The sequence below is a fragment of the Ictidomys tridecemlineatus genome, chromosome 6 (genome assembly GCF_052094955.1).
Source record: "Ictidomys tridecemlineatus isolate mIctTri1 chromosome 6, mIctTri1.hap1, whole genome shotgun sequence".
NCBI lineage: Eukaryota > Metazoa > Chordata > Mammalia > Rodentia > Sciuridae > Ictidomys > Ictidomys tridecemlineatus.
In genome coordinates this window covers 31,904,451-31,928,931 of record NC_135482.1, presented here as the reverse complement: position 1 = coordinate 31,928,931, position 24,481 = coordinate 31,904,451, and the positions used below count along the sequence as shown (strand labels likewise).

Genomic DNA, 24,481 nt, shown 5'->3' with positions numbered 1-24,481 from the left:
TTTTTCGCTCAGTTTTTTTCCTCTTTTTAAAAAAATTTATCTATTTTTTATTGATTTTAAAAATAAATGTCAGCAGAATGCATTATAATTCTTATTACACTTATACAGCATAATTTTTCATATTTCTGGTTGTATATAAAGTATGTTGACACCAATTCATGTCTTCATATATGCACTTTGGGTAATGATGTCTATCACATTCCACCATCCTTGCTAACTCCCTGCCCATTCCCTTTCCCTCCCACCCCTCTACCCTATCTAGAATTCATCTATTCCTCCCATGTTCCCCCTCCCTACCCCACTATGAGTCAGCTTCCTTATATCAGAGAAAACATTCAGCACTTTTTTGGGGGGAGGGGATTGGCTAACTTCACATAGCATTATCTTCTCCAGTGCCATCCATTAACCTGCAAATGCCATGATTTTATTCTCTTTTATTGCTGAGTAAAATTCCATTGTGTATATATGCCACATTTTTTTTTATCCATTCATCCACTAAAGAACATCTAGGTTGGCTCCACAGTTTAGCTATTATGAATTATGCTGCTATAAACATTGATGTGGCTGTGTCCCTTTAGTATGCTGATGTTAAGTCCTTTGGGTATAGACTGAGGAGAGGGATAGCTGGGTCAAATGGTGGTTCCATTCCAAGATTTCCAAGGAATCTCCATAATGCTTTCCATATTGGCTGCACCAATTTGCTGTCCCAACAGCAATGTATGAGTGTGCCTTTTCCCCTACATCCTCGCCAACACTTACTGTTGTTTATATTCTTAATAGCTGCTATTCTTATTGGAGTGAGATGGTATCTTAGAGTAGTTTTGATTTGCATTTCTCTACTGTTAAAGATGATGAGCATTTTTTTCATATATTTGTTGATTGATTGTATATCCTCTTCTAAGAAGTGTCTGTTCAGGTTCTTGGCCCATTTGTTGATTGGGTTATTTGTTTTTTTGGTGCTTAGCTTTTTGAGTTCTTTATATATCCTAGAGATAGTGCTCTATCTGATGTGTGAGGGGTAAAAATTTGCTCCCAGGATGTAGGCTCTCTGTTCACCTCACAGATTGTTTCTTTTGTTGAGAAGAAACTTTTTAGTTTCTATCACTATATCAAACTACCTGAGGTAATCAACTCATAAAGTGAAAAGAATTATTTTGGCTCACAGTTTTGAAGGTTTCAGTCCATAATTGCCCCCACTGTTTTGAGTCTGTGCTGATGTAATACATCATGATAGGAACTCATGGAAGAACAAAAGCCCTATAATCATGAGTCAAGAGTCCAAAAAAGGATGAGACCAAGGTCACACAATCTGCTGTGGGGTATGCCCTCAATAATGGAATGACTTACCACTATACTCCATCTCTCAAAGTTTCTGTTACCTCCCAGTTGTGCCACCTTGGGGACCAGGACTTTAACGCACAGAGGATATTCAGCAACTAAACTAGACTACTCTCTTTTCTGTTTCAATAGCCTAGTATTTGAAATTTGCTCAAAACCTGGGTCATAAAATGAACAAAAGTATTTGGACTCTTGTATGCACTAAATATTATACTAGACCCATTATAGTCATTGGCAATCTTTACAACATTTCTTTAAAGAAGATTCTGGTGCAGTCATTTTACTGATGCACACAATCATATTTTTAGACTTTATATACCTTGCCTAACATCACACAGCTAAAAACCAAGCCTGTTTATGCAGATATCCGTTTTCTTTTCTAAGATGAAATTCAACTGATGTTTGTAAAAATCTCAACTCACTATTATCTTTCTCATTTTTGTTTATGACTTTAAAAAAAGCATTTGAAATGAAAATAGCTTTTAATTATATTGGGTTATAATTTCCCCAATGTAAGAGAGCTTCAACCCAGTATTAATTGCAGGGTGCCTTTCAGTTCCTCTCTTTATTCAACAAAGAACACTGTTTATTCTTCTCATTGCACTGTCTCCTTCCCCTGTCATTCCAGTTAAAGTTATTTACATAACATGAATCCAAGAAAGAATTTCAGCTTTGAGAAATCCTGGAAGATACTTTTCAGATGGCAACTAGGTAAAAAAACAAAGATGTCAATTCTAATTTTCTGCTTTACCTCAGAGGGTTCACTTTCCCGTACTAATGCCATATTGCCTAGCCAACTCTGAATTTCTCCTCTGGTCTAACAACCTAGTCCAGCATCAAAGAGAGGAAACCTCAGTAAGAAGAATTCAGGCTTTACTGTGGGCATCTCTGGAGGAACCTGTCCAATTGCTCCACAAATTTCTGAGTATGATGACTCTTAGTCCAGCAGTAATTATTTGAATAAACAAAAAAAATCAAGCGCCTCCATGTTAACTACTTATTTTTCTGTTGCTTGGTTACCTCTGCAGATACTATATTTTTCTACTTATGTCATTGTCTTTACACATATTAATTCGATCTTATTTAGTAGCTAATTTATTCATTTGAATTACTTTAAATTTCAAATTAGCTGTTAATTCAATCATTTTTTCAAAGTTTTTTTTTATTTATGTGCAGATGTGTACTTTTATGATATATGAAACTTCCTCACAGAAACACACACAAATCCCCAAGTATTTAAACAATTTTGTTGTTTATAAATAGTTCTGACTATGTGCCAAACTAGTTGTCAAAAATGTTATAAGATCCATCATTAATAATGATGGTTGTTGAACCAAGACATCTGTTAATCTCATTGTGATCCAAATCCTTTTATTCTCTGGCCAATATTGGTTTTTTTTTCAACATGAAATATAGATAAGATAATAAACATGATAAGACACATGGGAGAGGCTGGTTAATTTCAGTGGATTTCACTCTCTTTCCCATATGGTATTGAAAGGCAGGTGTGCTGCTAAAATCTAAGAGCAGCATAAAAATATCAATGTTTGTTTGTGCATATACCAGGTTACAGGGACTAAGAAAAGTGCTTTATATGTCTTATTTCATTTGTTTCTCAAACACTCTAGGAAATAAATTAATATATTTTTTTTCTCATCTTACAGCTGAGCAATCTGAGTTCTGACAAAACTGAGCCTGCAGGAGGTCACAGTTTTAACTGCTGCTGTCTAACTTGAAAGTCTAGTGGAGTGTTACTGGTATAGGAGACAGCAAGTGGTCAGCAGAGTGATTTGAATTAAATGAACAAATGGAGTTGAGATACGAGGAAGATTACTAGGGATTTATTTATTTTTGTACATTTGAGTGCCAGTCTACTTGTACCGATTCAACAAACATGACAAAGTACTTGCTTTGCTAAGACCTTCACAAATATTAGCTCATTTAGTTCTTACATCAACTTTCTGAGGAATGTTTAACTCTTATTATTATCTTAGTTATTATTTTAGGGATGAGGAAAATGAGACACAGAAAGTTAATAACTTGCCCAAGTCATATTGCTAGTAAGTGGCAGAGTTGAAGCTCCAAATCAGGTGCTCTGACTCTTAATTGGCTTTCTAGGCTAACATATATAGATGGAGTCCCTTACAGTCTCTTGTCCATGTCTCCATTTAAAATTCTGCAGTGAATCATTAGAACACATCCTATGAATGTCAGTTTTCCCTTTCCTACTTAATCTATCACATCAACTTATAAAGCAATGCTATTATTTCCCCTTTCTTGAATAATAAAAACTAAAAAGCCTCTTCATGTCATTCCCTTTTGCAAATGCTGCCAACTTTTCCTACTATAATGCTATCAAGATCTTTTCTATACTAATGATTTCCATTTTGGCTGCTTTCTTTCTTCTTGAGACCACTCCAGATCATCACCTTCAGTATTCCATCAAGACTACAATTACTAGTGTCACCATTAACCTTTGAATTGCTCAATCCAGAGATGAATTCTGTCATCATACTCCAAGACTCATCAGCAACATTATACATTAAAAAAAGCACACTCTTTCTTTTAGGAAAATACATTTGCTTGGTTTTCTATTTAACTTTCTGGCAGTACTATTTCAGTTTATTGTGCTGGTCCCTCCTCTCCTCTGTTAAACTGTAAAATGTTCTAGAACTGAGTCCTTGGATATATTTCTGTATTTTTTAAACTTATATTTTCTCATTGTGTGGTCTCATCTAGTCTCATAGCCTACTAACATCTATCTACAGATTGTTCCCAAATTTTATTTCTAAACCACACTTCTTTCCTGATTGCAAACATGTATGCAGTTGTTTCCTCTGTATCTGCAACTTGAGTGTCTATAGACATCTCAAGCTTAACAGGTTCAAAACTAAGCTCTTCATGTATTCACTGTACACTCTTTTTTTTTTTAATTTCTTTTTAAAGAGAGTGAGAGAATTTTTAATATTTATTTTTTAGTTCTCGGCGGACACAACATCTTTGTTGGTATGTGGTGCTGAGGATCGAACCCGGGCCGCACGCATGCCAGGCGAGCGTGCTACCGCTTGAGCCACATCCCCAACCCCACTGTACACTCTTCCCATTCCCACAATCCCACCATACTATCCGCCAACCCTATGAACCTGTTCTGCCAATTTTTGTCCTATATTATCCCATCTTACTGTATGGAGCTCATTTTATGATTCTTTATCATTGTTTGTCTAGTGGCTTTAGCACATATCCCTCAGACTATCTTATTTGCCTCAACATATAGTCACAAATCCTCTACTCTTCATTAGCCTTCCTACTTCCACCTGCTAGACCTGGATTATTGCAAGATTCCTAATCTGTACTTCTGTCTTTGCCATTCTAGTCTGTTTTTCACACAGAAAAACAGCTCTTCTGCTGAAAATCCTTTAATTGTCATCCAGGCTGGATGAGTCAAAGTCAGTTTCTGTAAGATGTAATGTCCCTAGGTGACTTCTTTGACTTTGTCCTTTGTGACTCTCTGACTAGTTCACTCTCCTTATCCTATAGATATTTTTGCACCTATTAGGTAGGTTCCCACTACTGAGCCTATGGGTCTGTTCTTCTCCTACAGGTGAACAGTTTATCCTCTCTCCTTCAGGTCTTCCCCCAGTGGCCACCTTCTCAGTGTTACCTTCTCTAGCAACTCAAAGATTCACATCCCTCTCATCTCAAGGCACTCACACTACCTATTTCCTGATTCAGTTTTCAGTTTAAAGACTTTCCACCAGTGAATATATATTTTGCATTTTTAATCATTAAAAATATCTTTCTCTTCATCCTAGAAAGTAAGCTCCATTGCAGCAAGGATTTATAAGTTTACATCACAGATTTATATCAGTATAGAATAATAGGTGCCCCATGAATCTTTGCTGAATGGATAAATCATACAGTAAAAGAGAGAAAAAAAAGAAGTTATCATGGAAGTATAAGTAAGTTTCAACTTAAATAGCTGGTTGACTCTATGCAGAGATAAGAAACGTTTCAGGCAAGGTGAAAACATGAACTGAGGCTTAGAGAGTTGGCATACATCATCTAGCAAATAAAGGTAAAATTAACAAAATAAAGGAACAGAGTATGGACTATTTGTAAGTTCCAAAATTTATATTTATTTACAAAAAAATACCAATAATTAAATCATTATGTTAATATAAGTAGTGCATTTTATAAGACATTACTATATTTTCCACAATAAAAAGCATATTTATTGAAAAGAGTGGAATTGCTTTAAAATTTTCATATCTTTTATAGGCTAACTTAATAGAAGATAACTATGATTCTGCATTTAATTGATTAGAAGACATGGCTTTCATATATGCACAAAATATGTTCTTCACACAGAAATGTGCTTAGAAAACAAGATTATTTTAATAACATTTTTAGATAATTGTGGTTATTCTTTTTTAAAGTGAAATATCAAGATTTGATTATTTGTAATTTTTTGATGTCAGTTTTAGTATCAAATCTTAAAATATCAATGAACTTTTATACTCTTTCATATTAAAGCCCAATGCTGTGTCTTGTACTATGAATGGATCTTTTACTTGTGTATTGACTATTTGGAAAGTAGGAATTTTGCTGATCTTCCAAATGAAAATACATGATATTACACAACATTAAAAATCACATTCTTTAATGACACCACTCATGTCATTGGACTAGTCTTCAAGTATTTGGAAGCTATCTTGCTGGATGTGAGAAGACTCATTTTTCCTGAAAGATTAGGTTTTATCATTGATAAACATTCTCAGTTGTTTGCTTCAAAGTAAAATGCTCACTTGATTCATTTATAAGAAAATGTCTTCCAAATATCTAATTTGTGGGCCATAGTTGATCAATCACTTATTCTTTCAAGTAAAAATGCTATTTCCTTGGATGGAAAAACCCCTCATTCATCTCTCAACCCAATCACATATGGGCATTTTGTTCACACAACCATATTACTCAGAAATGTGCTAATACTTCCAATTTTATCATGCAGAATATTGAAAAACTATATTCTCAAGCATAAAGACAGCACAGGATTAATAATGGTTAAGTTTCAATTAAAGATTTTTTTAAATGAAACTGGCTACTCTGAGTACTGGGCAGTGACCACTATAAGGCTACCAGTATATTTTTGTGCCACTGCCTCTATTCATATCAAGGTACCAGCCTACTATTGTTTTTGTACTGTCAGCTGAAATTTCAATACAATGATAAAGGCAGCTTCATTGTATTAGAAAAGTAGCTTTGACACAGTGGATCCTCTGAGAGGGTCTCTGAAACCCCCATGATTCTCTAAACTACACTTTGAGAACTTCTGTCCTATGTGATGTGAAAATTCAGAATAAATATAAGGCAATATAAATAGAAGAAGCTTGCGCTTACAATAACTAAGTTGATGCAAGCTCAAGCTGAACAATAATATATTCAAATGTAATTTTTTTTCAGTTACAATTCCATTACCTAAATACTTTAACTAAAAACTTTAGAGAATAGAGAGGAACAGAATGTTGGAACTTCAAAACTTCTCAGTTCATGGAAAATTTTACTTTAGAGGCAAATTTTTATAAGTTTATATGACTTATCATTTAGTTACCAATAGAGCTAAAATGGACTTCTTCCCACTATACTATGCTATTTTGGAAATAATTCTAGCCTGATCAGTTCTTAAAGGTGGTCTCAGATATCTTCTCCACAAACAGAATCATACATATTTCCAAATGCTCCTTGGAGATCTCTGTGAGACATCTTGTTTCAATGAACATTGTACCACAAACTCCTTAAAAATTGATGTAATGTACAAGAAAATTTACTTCCATAACCTTACACCACATCTTTCCTCTCCATGACACACACCTAGCATTTATAACAATGGCTGGTATATGGATTTGGGAACTAAGATTTGAGAAACTTTTCTCTTTTTATCTGTCATATATCTCAGTTTGATACCTTCTACTTTAGGGACATTGCTTTAGAAACTTAAAGCATGTGATTATTTGACTTGCTTACTGTCTTGGTTTAATAAATAAGCAGAATTTATGGTTCTTCTTTCCATGTGTTACCTAATTATCATGACAAACCTATGATATATCTATTATATACACATATATTCTAAATTCCATAATAAATAAATATATAAGGTGATCCTTACTATCCAATACTGATTTGTGGTAGAGTTCAGATTTTAGTCCATCCACAGAGTCATATTGAAATGGTATAGTAATGTTTAAGTTGAATAAATAAATGCTAACTTGAAAGTTCTTTAAAAATTGTATGAATACATATCATTTTGTAAGTCCTTGAAGACATATTTATTTATTTTCTTTACTGAATTCAATTGAAGTAAATTTTCTTGTACATTACATCAATTTTGTTCTTAAATTTAAAATACAACAACGTTTTGCCAAGGGGGAAATCACTTCATATGGATATTCATATTGATATACATGCTCTGAATATATCTACATTCCAGTAATATTTATGTTTCTTCTTTAAAAAACAGCAAGGAGGCTCTATCCTCTAAAGTTAGCACTATATTAATAAGAGTTCATAACCAAATGCTGTGTTGCTATAAATGGAAAGCAAATTGCATTTTTCTTTGAAATTTACCAGAATATTTTTTTCCTGAATTAAAAAAAAATAGTTTCCTGTGGGGTTCACAGTAATATAAATAGACTTTAAATTTTTTTGACTATTTCACAAGATGGTGTTCACACAAAACTAAATTAATTGCTTATCTGTCATATATCTCAGTTTGATACCTTCTACTTTAGGGACATTGCTTTAGAAACTAAAAGTATGTGATTATTTGACTTGCTTACTGTCTAGTTACTAGCACTCACATTTTGTAGCCTCAGAAAAGCTTTTTTTGAGATGTAATATCACATACTTTTATAATTTTGCTTATAAACATAATCTGTCACTATGCATACAATTTTGCTATTTATCATCTTTTTCTAACAACACTGTTTGGATGGAATGGGGTTTTATATTACTTCTCTGCCCTGAAGCATTTTATAGGAGGATCAAAGCAGCCAAACTTCTCTTTTTTCTCTAGCCTGTTTCTTTTCCCCAAAGCTGTACCTAATAATAAATGCTTATATTGGACCAGGTCATATCTGTCAGGAATACTAAGCTTACTGATAGATGACTAGAAAGATTAATGAGTAAAAAAAGTTCACGGGACTCAAATGCCAAGGGGATAAATCTTACATGTCGATCCTACTCAATGTTGGACATGAGCTTTCAAGTTGGACACACCTTGGTTCAAATTCTTGTTCTGCAGTTATAATTATGTAGACTTCTTAGCAATTTAATAAATCTCTCTGAGAATTATTTTATTACTAATTTCTGTTATGCTGTTCTGCTTGGAATGTGGCTAAGTGGTTGAGTGCCCTGAGTTCAATCCCTGGTACCAAGAGAGAGAGAGAGAGAGAGAGAGAGAGAGAGAGAGATCCTGAAATACACATAATTTCAGAAAGGCATAATGTTATAATGTAAAAGTCATGACCTTTGACATCAAACAAATCTATAAATAACTTGCTTGTTCTTGGATTAAATATCTGTGTGACTATTTAGTCACATTGTTTACAATGAACAATAGCAAAATAGGGTTAATACCTATCAAAATAGCTTTGTAAATATTGGATTTAATATATGAGTATATAAATATTACATATAATTTTATTGATTATGATTGTATGATATGTACTCAATGTACAATCAGATATATATGATGTATTATCACACCATATTTCTAATCTCATATCTACATATTTTCTATTATATGATAGGCATAAAAATATATGAACACTCAAAATTAACTACATTTGTCTCACTTGCTAGGTAGAGGTAAGCATAAAAACTGGTCTATAGCTTGACTGTAGGTTTACTACACAGATTTGCTGGCAATGAAACTAGTAGAGCCAAAGTTAATGGAGACAAGATCTGAAGCAAATGTTCATTCACTGTGATACAAACCACAATTAGGCAATTAAAATTATCTGTAATATGTAGATAACAGCATATTTTTGCTTTTAGTTCTTTTTAGTTTACATTGTTGTTTTGTTTTCTTGTTGTTGTTTGTATTTGGTTCTGATTTTGGTGGCAGACTTAATTAGTGGGCAAAAAATGTCCTTCAAATGCTTTTAAATGGTCTGTAAAATACAGAAGCAATCAGAAATGAGTTCACCCGAATGGGATTTTGTCAGAGGTGATCATAAACCTTTAAATGGAAGACTTTTGTGTTTACCATTATAGATGACTGATAAAAATTTTGCATATAAAAATCAATAATCTAGTCCCTAGTCTATATTATTAGAAGCATAAGAGAAAGAGACCATTTTTATATTGATTATAAAATATAACCATTTTTTCAAACAAAAACATAAAAATATAATAAACTTTCCCCTTAACATTAAATCTCTCTGATATTAAAAGGTTATTGTTCATTTTGAACAACGTGACTAAATAAACAACACTATTTAATCCTGGAACAAGGAAGTTTTTTATAGATTTGATTGGTGCCAAAGGTCATGACTTTTGCATTATTACATTATACCTTTCTGAAATTCTCACTTTTTTTGCCCATAAAATAAGAATGATTATGTGTATTTGTGTATTTCATAATCAATCTCTCTCTCTCTCTCTCTCTCTCTCTCTCTCTCTGTACCAGGGATTGAACCCAAGGCACTCAATCACTGAGCCATATTCCAAGCCCTTTCATTTTTTATTTTGAGCCAGGGACTGGATAATTTACAGGCTGACTTTGAATTTGTGATCCTCCTCTGTTAGCCTCTGAGCTTCTGGATTACAGGCATGCTCCACCTCAACCAGCTTGTTCAGGATTTCTTAACCTCAGAACTACTGTTACAGTTCTTTAGTGTGAGTGGCTGTCCTGTGTATTGTGGATGTTTGGCTTCAACATCTGACCTCTACCCTCCAGATTTCAGTAACCATCTCACCTCTCCCTCCTTAATAACTTCAAATGATGCTGGGATTGAGAGAGCAAAACTTCCCCTAGTTAAGAGCCACTATTTTTGGTGCAAATATTTAGCATAACATAGTACCTGAGATATCTATAGTAGGATTAGTACATATTGTTACATTTGCATTATATAGTTAACACTTATACAAATGTTAATAAAATTTGTAATATTTATATTACTTAATACAAATCTTTAACATTTTAAATAGTACATAACTTTTTTCTTCAGAAATAATTTTTAACTTCTTTTTTCTTTTAATAAAGTAACTTTTTTCTTAATTGCTGTCACTTTTGTGAAATTAATCATTATAATAAATCTAATTCTCAAAGCAAAAACTGTAGCATCTGGCATAGTAATTAGTAAGTAAATAGTGATTTGTCACATTTGCATCAAGTATATTAAGAGAAATAACTGTATTGCATTTCTTTGTAGGCTTTAGGGATTCTGAGATAACTGATTACATTATTTTAAATTTAAACTATATAACAGATGGATACTGTGATGAGCTGTCTACATCATCATTTAGATCAAAATTATTGATCTCCCTAGTGGTCAAGAATGTTCTGATTCATGGCCCCCATTTGAGATCTTCTTCGGGAACTACTCTCAGTTAACGGAAGTTCCTTACCCAATTGGATGCTCCTTCCCTGGAGATAATGTATATTTGATACCTTAATTATCAAATATACATTAATTAGGCTGGAATGCAAAGGCATGACACCCTGTCCTCAATTCAGGACAACTCTGAAGGGTCACTGCAGCTTCAGAACTCTTCATGGGATCAACCAATTCCTCTGAGGCAACTTCATCATGGTTTAGCTCCTTCTGCCCAATCCTGCTTCCCTCATTCTTTTATAATATTTAAATGAGAAAACTTCTCTAGAAAAAAAAAAAAAAAAAAGCAACTCTTCCAGGACGGACATTGAGAGAACCAGGAGGAAGGAGAGAAAATTGTGTCCATGGATTACAGTACCTACAGCCAAGCTGCAGCCCAGCAGGGCTACAGTGCTTACACTGCCCAGCCAACTCAAGGATATGCGCAGACCACCGAGGCATATGGGCAACAAAGCTATGGAACTTATGGACAGCCTACTGATGTCAGCTATACCCAGGCTCAGACCACTGCCACCTATAGGCAGAACACATATGCAACTTCTTATAGACAGCCTCCCACTGGTTATACTACCCCAACTGCCTCTCAAGCATACAGCCAGCCTGTCCAGGGGTACAGCACTGGTGCTTATGACACCACCACCTCTACTGTCACCAACACCCAGGCCCCCTATGCATCCCAGTCTGCATATGGGACTCAGCCTGCTTACCCTGGCTATGGGCAACAGCCAGCAGCCACTGCACCTACAAGACCACAGAAAGGTAACAAGCCTGCTGAGACTAGTCAACCTCAGTCTAGCACAGGGGGTTATAACCAGCCCAGCCTAGGATACGGACAGAGTAACTACAGTTATCCCCAGGTTCCTGGGAGTACCCCATGCAGCCAGTTACCATGCCTCCATCCTATCCTCCTACCAGCTATTCCTCTACCCGACTAGTTATGATAAGAGCAGTTACTCTCAACAGAACACCTATGGGCAACCGAGCAGCTATGGACAGCAGAATAGCTATGGTCAACAAAGCAGCTGTGGGCAGCAGCCTCCCACTAGTTACCCACCCCCCAGACTGGATCCTACAGCCAGGCTCCAAGTCAATATTGCTAACAGAGTGGCAGCTATGGGCAGCAGAGTTCATTCTGACAGGACCACCCCAGTTGCATGGGTGTTTATGGGCAGGAGTCTGGAGGATTTTCCAGACCAGGAGAGAATCCCCTCCTGAGACAGAGGAGGTTTTCCTCCATGAGTGGCCCTGATACTGGGGCAGGAGAAGAGGGGGATTTGATCGTGGAGGCATGAGCAGAGGTGGATAGGAAGGAGGACGCGGTGGAATGGGCAGCGCTGGAGAGCGAGGTGGCTTCATTAAGCCTGGTGGACCCATGGATGAAAGACCAGACCTTGATCTAGGCCCTCCAGTAGATCCCGATGAAGACTCTGACAACAGTGCAGTTTGTGTGCAAGGATTAAATGACAATGTGACTCTTGATGATCTGGCAGATTTCTTTAAGCAGAGTGGGGTTGTTAAGATGAATAAGAGAACTGGGCAACCCATGATCCACATCTACCTGGACAAGGAAACAGGAAAGCCCAAAGGCGATGCCACAGTGTCCTGTGAAGACCCGCCAACTGCCAAGGCTGCTGTGGAGTGGTTTGAAGGAAAAGATTTTCAAGGAAGCAAACTAAAAGTCACTCTTGCTCGAAAGAAGCCTCCCATGAACAGCATGCGGGGTGGCAGGCCAACCTGTGAGGGCAGAGGGATGCCACCACCACTCCGTGGAGGTCCAGGTGGCTCAGGAGGTCCTGGGGGACCCATGAGTCACATGGGAGGCCGTGGAGGAGACAGAGGAGGTTTTCCCCCAAGAGAGCCACGGGGTTCCCGAGGGAATCCCTCTGAAGGAGGAAACGTCCAGCACCGAGCTGGGGACTGGCAATGTCCCAATCCAGGTTGTGGAAACCAGAACTTCGCCTGGAGAACAGAATGCATCCAGGTAAGGCCCCGAAGCCTGAGGGCTTTCTCCCACCACCCTTCCCACCCCCAGGTGGTGACCGTGGAAGAGGTGGCCCTGGTGGCATGCGGGGAGGAAGAGGTGACCTCATGGACCGCGGCAGTCCTGGAGGAATGTTCAGAGGTGGCCGTGGTGGAGACAGGGGTGGCTTCCGTGGTGGCCGTGGCATGGACAGAGGTGGCTTTGGCGGAGGAAAACGAGGTGGTCCAGGGGGTCCCCTGGACCTTTGATGGAGGAAGAAGAGGTGGACGTGGAGGACCTGGAAAAATGGATAAAGGCAAGCAGCCTCAGGAACGCAGACATCTGCCTACTAGACACAGACCCTGCAGAGCTGCATTGACTACCAGATTTATTTTTTAAACCAGAAAATGTTTTAACTTTATAATTCCATACTTATAACGTTGGGCCCAACATTATGATTATTCCTTGTCTGTACTTGAGTATTTTTCACCATTTGTGAAGAAACATTAAAACAAGTTAAATGGCAGTGTGCTGAATTTTTTTTTTCCTTCTTTTAAAAATGGATGTTTCACTAAGATTTAACAATGGGAACCCCTGTGAGCATGCTCAGTATCAATGTGGAGAACCAAGAGGGCCTCTAATTGTAATAATGTTCATGGTTGTGATTTTTTAAAAATAAAATTCCAAATGTTTATTAAAAAACAAAACAAAACAAACAAAAAAACTCTTCCACACAAGTATTCATGTCAGAATTTGATTCCTAGGAACCAAACGTGAGGCAACTTGTACCAGGAATACTCTTAAAAAGCAGGCTCAACAATGGCATTTTGGAGCTACGAGGACCCTATCACTGATAGGAGCTGGTATGTGGACAGCTCCCAGCACACTTTACTGGTGAAACTGCTAAAATGTCAACTTGTAACAAACTAGGATGAGATGTGAATGGAAGCTATTGGCCTTGACAATCTCACACAGCTCTTAGAAAAAGTGAAGTCAATGGCCCACTTTAAATGAAGAGTACTTACCAGAACTACAAAGTAAGGTAGTTGAAGAATGAAAAAGTTTATAGAAGTGAAGATGATAGCAGGCCAGAAAAATACAGGAGTCACCTTTGTTGTGTGGAAGAACTTGGAGAAGATTCCTTCATCTCAGCATTAAGGAAAGAGCAGGCAAGAGATCCCTGATATCATTAGGAGCCTCTCCTTCTGAGGTCAATGCTGATGGTAGGACTAGGCTCCCAGACAGCAATGAAGATGTTAAGAGAATAAAATAATAGAAATTTTATAAATGGGTGAATATTGTTTAAAGTAAAATAAAATTATAGAAATCTGGTTGGAAACTTGTCAGAAGAAAAGTGGATGCAATTTAACCAGTGGAATAAAGGGGCCTGACCCACAGAGACTTTATAGACAAATAATACAGCATGGTATACTTAGATGCAATACATTCAATAAGAAATAAAAATAGTTAAAAATATATCAAGGATGAAAGCTCTAAGGCAGAGGGTCAACCATTCTAGTAAAAAGGTCATTACACAAACCCTTGCCAAGTTTCTGGACTTGATCCAGGGTTCAGATCTAAAACCCACAAATCAAAGGAAATCCATGTTGTGCCAAGTCTTTGTTAAATCTCACAATGACTATTTATCCTAAACCAGTTTTTAGATTCGCTGAGATTTTCTATATAGGCAATCAGAGATGTTTTCATTTCTTCCCACTCACTATTTACTTATTTTTTCTTATTTTACTGTATCAATGAGAGCAGTAGAGGTAGCAAAAGCAGACATTCTGCTCTATTCCTGCTCTCAGGGGAAGGTTTTCAGTCTTTCACCCTCAGCTAAGATGTTGGCTGCATGTATTTGTGCAGATGTTATTTTTCAAGCTTAGGGAGTTTCTTTCTATTTTTAGGTTTTCCCAAGGGCTTCTATCATGAATAAATGTTAAATTAGATATCCAAGTACAAAAAAAATGATCAATACCTTGCACATAAAAGAAAAATAAATGAAAATAGACGGTACAGATGATAGGCTTAAATTTAAACCTAATATTACACTACTTCAAGAGTAAAACAGTACAAATATTTGTGACCCTGGGTTAGGCAAATATTTCAAAGATAAAACAATTAGAGAAGCAGGATACATAAAAATAAAAGATGATGAATCTTCATCAAAGTTAAGAATTTCTATTCTTAGGCACCATTTAAGAGGAGAAAAATATAAGCCATTATCTAGAAAAAAATACTTCAAATTGTATCTGCGAAAGTATTTATATTCAAAAATATTAAGAACATTCAGGCCTTCTCACCAAGATGGTGCCGAAAGCTAAGAAGGAAGCTCCTGCCCCTCCCTAAGCTGAAGCCAAAGCAAAAGCTTTGAAGGCAAAGAAGGCAGTGTGGAAGAATGTCCACAGTCATAAAAAGAAGAAGATCCACACGTCACCTACCTTCCGATGACCCAAGACTCTGGAGGCAGCCCAAATATCCTCAGAAGAGCGCCCTCAGGAGAAACAAGCTTGACCACTATGCCATCATCAAATTCCCTTTGACCACTGAGTCAGCCATGAAGAAGATTGAAGACAACACACTTGTGTTTATTGTGGATGGCAAGGCCAACAAACACCAGATCAAACAAGCTGTAAAGAAGCTCTATGGCACTGATGTGGCCAAGGTTGACACCCTGATCAGGCCTGATGGAGAGAAAAAGGCATATATGTTCGACTGGCTCCTGATTATGATGTTTTGGACATTGCCAACAAAATTGGGATCATCTAAACAGAGTCCAGCTGTCTAATTCTAAATATACTTTTTTTTCCAACATAAAAAAAAGAACACTCAGAACACATTAAAACTAAAATAACTCAGTAATAAAATGCACAAAAGATTTGAATACACAATTTAGTAAATAAGATATATGGATGAGACAAAAGCATATGAGAAGATGCTTGACATTATAAGTCATTAGGTAAATACAAATTTAAACCATGAAAGGGTTGGAGGTGTAATTCAGTGGTAAAGGGCTTGCTTAGTTCGATTCCAAGGTTCACAAAACAAAAACCCAAAAAGATCAAATAGAAGAAACACAAAACATGAGATACACTGTATAAGTATTAGAATAGTTAAGGTTAAGAATATTGACAGTACTATGGTTTTGGGTTGTGGCTCAGCAGTGGTAGAGTGCTCACCTAGCATGTGCAAGGCCCTGGGTTAGATCCTCAGCACCACATAAAAATAAATAAAGGTATTGTGTCCAACTACAATTAAAATAAATAAATTAATTAAGATTTTTTAAAAATAATATTGACAATACTAAATATACTGAATATATATAATATATACACATATATATACTGAATAAAGTATAACATTTTCATATATTGTGGGCATGAATATAAAATACCACAGCCACTTTAATATAAAATACCACAGCCACTTTTTTTATAATTACCAAAAAATTACCATATGACTCAGTAATCTAGATCACAGGTATTTACCCAAGTAAAAAGCCAATCTATATTCACTCAAAGTCTTTAAAGGCAAATGTTTTGAATCATTTTATTTGTAATTGCCAAGAAGCAATCCAAATATCCCTCACCGGAGAATAGACAAATTGACACATAGTCAAAGTGTAATAGTACCCAGAGATGAAAGGAAATAGAATACTCCAAAAAATTTGGGTAAGACCCAAGTGCATTAAGTTAAGTGAAATATATCAGTCTCTAATAACAACAAGTTGCACGATTGCATTTATATGACATTCTGCAAAAGGCAAAGCTATATGGAGAGAACACTAAGTTCAGAATTAGGGAAGATGAGGGTTGGGACTATCAAGGTCTTGGAAGAATTTGGGACATGATGGAACGGTTCTTCATTGGGTAGAAATCTGCCACAACAGGTCAGATAGAATAAAATACATTGCATCTAAATCATAACTTAGTTTAAAAATTTAAACTGCATCTCTGAAACCAAAAGTAACAATTGATTGAAAGATTCTTAAATTATTGGGAGTAAATCATCTATACAGATTAAAATATTGTGACATTCGTTCAAAAATCTGCCATTTGCAAGAAAAACATTTTTTTGAAGATTGCATTATTTTAGTAGGGCTACAGGAACAAAACAGACTGAGTGGATTAAATAACAGAAAATTATATTTTCTCAAAGTCTGGAGTGGAGAGGTCCTAGGTCCAGGCGTCAGTGTGTTGCTTCTCTGAGGTAGGTCTACCTGGCTTACACATAACCACCTTTTCTGTGTTTGTGCACATTGTCTTCCCTCTGCACATTTATGTGTTCAAGTTTCCTCTTTATATAAGGACTTTTGTCTTTTACCCCCACCCCAATGACCTTTCTTTAACACCGTTACTTTTTTAAAGATCCTATTTCCAAATATAGTCAAATTCTGAAGTACCGGGAATGAGGATTTCAACATGCAAAATAATATCAAATAATGATTAAAACTCATGTGGGTTAAATTTTACTTTATTAATTCCTGATATCCAAATATACTAATTTAAATACCAATTCAAGCGACTACTGTTCTTCACATGATGATGGTTTCATATTCAAGTGTCTTCTAAGTCCCTCCCTCCCCCTGGATATGAAGGTAAATTACAGTGCAACAAATATTTGCAGTGTTATTATTGGGACTCCAATCTATCCCATCATCAAAACTTCCCTCTTCCCAGCAGGATCGAGGCTGAGGCAGGAGGATCATGAGTTCATAGCCAGCCTCCACAACTTAGCAAGACCCTGAACAGTTTAGTGAGACCTGTCTCTAAACAAATTATTGAAAAGGTCTGGGGGATGTGGTGCAGTAGTTAAGTACCCTTGGTTCAATCCCTGGTATCAAAAAAGCTCTGCCAAAACAACAACAACAACAACAACAAAAAAAAACTCAACAACTTTCCTCTTCTTGAGAGAACCTAATGGGCTCCTATTTTATCACAAGTCACTTGGAATTTGTTATTCTGGTGTCTTTCTATTTGATTGTCTATTTGCCAGGTGATGAGCCAGTGCTATTAAAGAAGGGAAAACATCATTGGCTACTATTATGAAAAACAAACAAGGAGATTGCTCCTTCACTTAGGATTTCACCTCTTTTGCTATGGTTTTCATGCCATGCACAGGCCCAGATCCTATTACCTGTGATCATGTATACTGGTACTCAGCCTATTCCTTTAGAAATAAGAAAGCAGGAAATTTTGTATACTTAATGTTTAACAAGAAGATAATTGTATTGCTTTAAAGTTTATGTTCTTAATGGAAGATTTTGTTTTGGTGTCAGAAATTTTTTTTACACAATAGGTACATATACTTCATGGTATTATTACTTGTTCTTGCTCATACAAGGGAAATGGGATTCAGGACATATTAGGTTAATGCTGTGACTGATATTTTGTGCAGATTGCACACAAAGGGATGTATGCACTTCCATCCGTCTCACACTATATTCTTTTCTCATAATCAAATAATTGAAGCAATTTTCAAGTAGAATAAAATTTTCTACTAATATTTGTCAAGAACTCCTCCATTCAATTCAATTTAACTACAAATTGTTACTTCACTCATCCCTTAGATATGCAACCAATTTCTCTTTATAGCCTCCATATCAGTCTGGAAATAAAAGTGTAGACTAGCGCCATAGGCAATTGATCAGCCAAATAAATTATTTCTCAAGCTGAATGCAAGCATTTTCATAAAGAGAGCAACATTTACAAAAGAAATTGTGGATGATGGACTCCAGAGGAAAATTTCTAATTCACTATTGAGCTATTCAGTGAATAATCTTTTTCAAAGTTTGATAATATCCATTGGTATAGAGGCCCATTCCCTAAGGAAAAATCACAAATAATTTAAAAAATAAAAAAAAATGTTTTCTTTCTTTTCTTTGTGTATGATATTGCTTAACGCATCATCTAAATCAGATTTACTCTATTGTGGTGCTCTTGCTATTTTGGGCAAGATAGATCTTTGTCAATGCACAGGGTGCTTTCCTATGCATTGCAAGGTGTTTGCTAACATCCTTAGTCTCTATCCTCTATTTTCCAGAAGGAAATACTCTTTCCCAAGCTGCAAAATACTAGGATAGTGCTGACATTGCAAAATGTCCTCTTAGGGACAAAATTTACCCTAATTGAAAACAACTGATCTAACAACTGATCTGCCCATTTCTGCTCCTGTGATTCCAGGGTGTTTATTTTTAACCCCAGGCACCACAATCAAACATTTTCTGGAAGTCTGGCATTTCTGAATGCTGAAATTGCAATGGACTTCATGTTAAGTAACGTAAGTGGTCATTGAAGTAAGTAGCCATTATTAGGAAGAGAATCTATGAGAAAATCATGAATTATTTCAATTAGTAGAAAGGAGATACTTGAACTAAAAATTTGTCTTTTCCATGTAGATTTGGGAGTTAAGAATAAATGGAGATTATAGTGAGAAAGATTGAAACTGAATAGAAGAGGAAATTAAATAATAATAATTTACTAACATGATACTTTAATTTTTATTATTTCAGGTAGTACTGAATTTTTATATCTATTCATCATATATTATCTTATCAATTCTGGTTACTCATACAATTTACTATTGTTTTTATATTTTCTTTTATTTGGTACTAGAGATTGAACCTTCACCACTATGTTACAACCCAAGATCTTTTTTATTTTCAGACAAGGTCTCACTAAGTTGTTCAGGCTGGCCTCAAACTTTTGATCCTTCTGCCTCAGGATTACCAGAAACTGAAATAACAGGTGTGTACCACCATGCCAGACTGTTTTCTTAATTAGTAGAGGCTTTTGCTATATACATTACATACATTTTATATGCACCCACACACATTCACACACACACACACATACATCACTTTATTTTGGATATTTTTGATATAGAGTCTTTAATAAAAAAGAAAACAAATCATGTCCTTCCAGCCATCAATTTATTGCTGTTGTTTTTCTGCTACTTTTTGGTCTAGAAGTTCTTTCTTATAATAAAAAAAAATCACCTGTATAATTCCTGAATCTGTTTGCCTTTCATTTGTGCAGTAAGTTTGTTATTATATCCATAAGTTCCAAAGGACTCCTAACACCATGCTATTGAGCCCTGGGGTGGGGGGAAGGAAAATAATCTGTTTACTGAGTGCCTACAACATAGCTGATACAGAGCTCTATGATTTTCAGATCATAGCTTGAGTAACCTTATTTAGTGTGACATCATAGCAACAAGGTACAATTATTCTTGGTTTGTAGATGGGGATATTGAAACCTACAAAAGTATAATGGTTTTATCAGTGACATATAGTTGCTAAGTGGCAGAAATTTAGATCAGTTCTCTTTGACCTAAGGTTCATGTTCTTTAAATTATAACAACATTCTGTAAATGATAAGACGCCTTTCTGACTCTTGGGCAAAAAAATGTTGTGTTCAAAATTGTACTTTAAGAAATTAACTTGCTAGTCACTGACATGGACCAAAGTTTTCACAAAAAAAAAAAAAAAAAAAGAGAGAGTCTGAAGGCTATTGAAACATCCCAGGTCAAGGATAATAAAATCCTTAGATCTGAATGAAGGTGATAACTGGAAATTGAAGGAAAGAAATAGGAGAGATATTTTGGAGGAAAAATTGACAGGACACGGTAATGAACTCAATTTTGGGGCAAGTAAGTACAAGTGTTAGAGATGATTAGGAATTTTCTGACAATTTGGCTTTGATAAAATGTGTAAGGAGTTTTTCAAATATGAAGGTTTTCTAAGGAAGATTGTTAGCTCAATTTTGAACATTGTCAAGTATCAAATGTAGGGGAAAGGCCTCCTGGTAGCAATTTAGAGTGTAAGATAATACCTTCAGCGAGTACCAAAAACCAAGAAAAAAGATTAGAATTGAATGTAGACATGGGGTCATCTATATTGATTTATAGAAACAAGGGTTAGAATTGAAATTACTAAACAGTAATGAGAAAAGAAAAAGAATTCTAGTCACCAAAAAATAAAGAAAGAAAGATTTAGAAAGGAATAGAAAGAATTTTAATTTTTAATTTTATTTTTTATTCTAATGTATTATATAGGACAGCAGAATGAATTACAATTCATATTACACATATAGAGCACATTTTTCCATATCTCTGGTTGTATATGAAGTATATTCACACTATTCATGTCTTCATACATTTACTTAGGATAATGATGTCCATCTCATTCCTCCATACAGAGAAATTTTATAAAAAGAAAATAATCAGTTACAAACATTAGAATCATTTGTAAGCAACAGATGATACATTTGTTCAGTATTGTACCCATATGTCCTCATACTTACCAGATTTTTCCAAAGCTGCCCAAATTCCAACTCTAGTACCTGCACTGCCTGAAAACTTTCTCTGATCCCAGGAACGTGCTGTGCTTGCTCATACCACAGGCTAGTGTCAGAGAATTTCTCTGTAATACCAGTGGTCCTCAACCAATAGTTGAAATGACCTAGTATATGAATTGCCCCAGTTACTCTGCAGTTCCCCAGCTTGCTTGACCTGTAAGTTACTCTCAGGAGCAAAATTACTAATAAGAAAGGCTTTATTGATTAGACTTCTCTTTTATCATTGCCCTATTAGTGTTTCCTTGGATTACTAAGTACATTTGTGGTGCTCTTGAGCTCAAATCTGCCCCAAGATCAGCTTTGTGGAGAAACCAAATGAAAATAGAATTTAAAGAATGATAGCAGTTATTAGGAACAGAGAAGTCATTGTTGACTTTAAGGACAGCCCTCATAAATGAGGTTCAGGTAAACTGGACAATGAAAACCTAGAATGAGAGTGGGATGCACCAAGTAGTTTGAGAAAAGAATTTAATCTTTGGTCTAAGTAAAATAAAATGCTCTGTCTGGAGCAAAGTGAATGGGACAATGAGGATCTGGAGAACCGTGCATGAAATTTGGAATAGTTGTTGTGAATAACTGGATAGTACACCAATTAGTGTTAAAGTATTTTAAGATCATGTCAAGTAATAAAAAAAAGAGATATTTTTTCCCCAGTAAGACAGACCTGTGTAGGAATTATGGCTTTATCTTACTAAATGTGTAACTATGCAAGAGATATTTAATATATATCTCTGGCCCAATTTTCTATCTGTGTGAAATGGAATGATTAGCTTCCTCAGTTGGGAATTTGTGGATTAAACAAAGCAACATGTAGTGATAACACATGGCAAGTAATTAATAAAAGTGAGCTCTTATTTAATCTGAGAGAATCCAGTTGACATGAGTTCAAAATGGCACTTTAAAAAAAAATCAGAATTCTTGTCTCTATTACAGAAATCTTGGGATAAGAAACAAATAATTGTTCCAAGTTCTTTCTTTCCCAGGGGTTCTAACACTTGTATGGGTCTTATTTTTGATAACCTACTATATTTGTCTCAGCATGCACTTAAAAAGGTAAAAAATAAAGGTTACTTAGCTTCAGCTTTGTGGATGTTTTCCATGGGTATTATTTTTCAAACTATGAATGATATCTGATTATTCTGGGAAGAATCAAGCTTGACTTGAGTTTTAATTTTCAGCTTTTATTTATAGATCAAAACAGTGTACTAAATAGCAAGTTGAAAAGAATTGTTCAAGCACAAAACATTGTTGTATTCCCAAAGCAAGTAAAAACCTCTCATGAACCTTCTTGTTCTTAATACATATTCTAATTTTAAAAAATTTTCCTTCTTAATTATAGATTTGTTTTTATATATTTAACATCATTTTTATTAATGCTCATTAAACATGGCACTACAGTAGAAAATGTTACTCTATTATTATTTCTACACTCCTCCCACAAAGATATTTGAATTTTCCAAGTGCCATATATTTTAAACAACATGGACATTATCAAATACTTTCAAAGTCTTGGGAATCAATTACTCATGGTAGATAATAGAAAAGGAGAAACAAAAAGTTTGAGTGTTAGTTTTGAATGTTTTGGCTCTTGCATAGAATTACTCTAGTGTTTTACTTGCAGAATGGAATCTTTCTATCCTTACAAAGCCAGATTAAATTTCAATGCAGCAAAAACTAAAAGGTTATCAGCAAGCATTTCAATTTCGTTGAACTACACATAAAATTATTTTTGAAAATTATGCAAAAAAGACTCGTGTATTGGCAGTCATAATAGAATCGGTGCCTCCATACACTTGTGTTCTTTTAAAATTATTCAACATTGACTTTTGAAACTTACTATTTCATATGTTCTGTGTTGGACACAAAAGGCATAGAAATGAATAGCTCACAGTGCCTTCCCTCAAGGATTTCATCATCCAAGGAGACTGTTATTCAGACCATTTCCCTTTTGTGCATATAAATTATAAAGGTAGGTATTCCTTAACCAGGAATTTACCAGCTTTTTGTTAAAATTTTTTTTCTTCCTCTGATTCTGTGATCTTAACAACTTTGGCACCAATCTACTAAATCTTAGATCTATTCTTCAACGTGAGTAGGCCAGACTACTAAAATAAACTCTTAATTGGTATCTCCATTGAAATAATTTTAGACATTTTAAACGTCACAGTGTTTCTAAAACCTTCTCTTACTCAAGATTTTCCCACTACCTTCAACAATGTGCTCAGGGCCCAAAAGAAGGAATGGTCCTTTAATCATTTGATTCTTAACTCCTCTCATCCAGTATATCCACAAGACTTTCAGTTCTGACTGCTTCTCCTACCTCTGCCATTTGCCTAGTCTGGACACTTTAACTAATGTTCATCCTTAGTATTCTCTTAACTTCATGGCTTGCCTTTTTTCTCTCCTACCCTATAGTTCCACTCAACCCCCAAAGTAGCTTTTAAATTATTTAAATAAGTGGTGTCCCACAAAATGTGGTCATAGAGTATTAGCCACACCCTCTGATCATTCAGCCTTCTGAAACCCTTCCAGAGTCTTCTATCACACACAGAACAATATTTTTAAGAAATCCTTGCCTCTTACTATCTATGACTTTGCCCATTTTTTTTCTTAATCTCATCTTCTATCACTCCTCTTGTGTTACTCTATCTATCTCCCTGGTTTTTCTTGTTCTTAAACTTGTCTAATTTTAAAAATTCATTGATTTTTTTTTTAATGCTGGGGTTTGAATCCAGGGGCACTCAACCACTGAGTCACATCCCTGGCCATTTTTTAAAAAATATTCTATTTAGAGTCAGAGTATGCTAAGTTGCTTAGAGCCTTGCTGAGGCTGGCTTTGAACTTGTGATCCTCATGCTTCAGCCTCCTCAGCTGCTAGGATTATAGGAGCGTGCCACTGCACCTGGCTTCACATGTGATTTTGACAAATATATAATTTACCTCCATCTGCAGTTTTGCTGTCTATGGTTTTAGGTACAGGTAGTCAATCTGGTCCAAAAATATTAAATGAAAAATTCCAGAAATAAGCAATTCATAGGTTTTATATTATACACTGTTTTGATCAGTATAATAAAAACTTGTATTGTTCTCCATTGAAATTACCAGGTATGTGAATCATCCCTAGTTCACTAGGATTCCTGTTCTTTCCTTGCAACTTTGCACCTGAAGTATACTAAGCCTTTTCTATCGATGAAGGCAATTTGGATAGACCA

General features: G+C 35.5%; 2 pseudogenes; both read left to right on the top strand.

The window, feature by feature from the left end:
- The first annotated feature begins 10,167 nt into the window (after positions 1-10,167).
- Positions 10,168-13,311, top strand: LOC101960369 (RNA-binding protein EWS pseudogene; annotated as a pseudogene).
- A 1,908-nt stretch (positions 13,312-15,219) lies between these two features.
- Positions 15,220-15,681, top strand: LOC101969468 (large ribosomal subunit protein uL23 pseudogene; annotated as a pseudogene).
- The last annotated feature ends 8,800 nt before the right edge of the window (positions 15,682-24,481 follow it).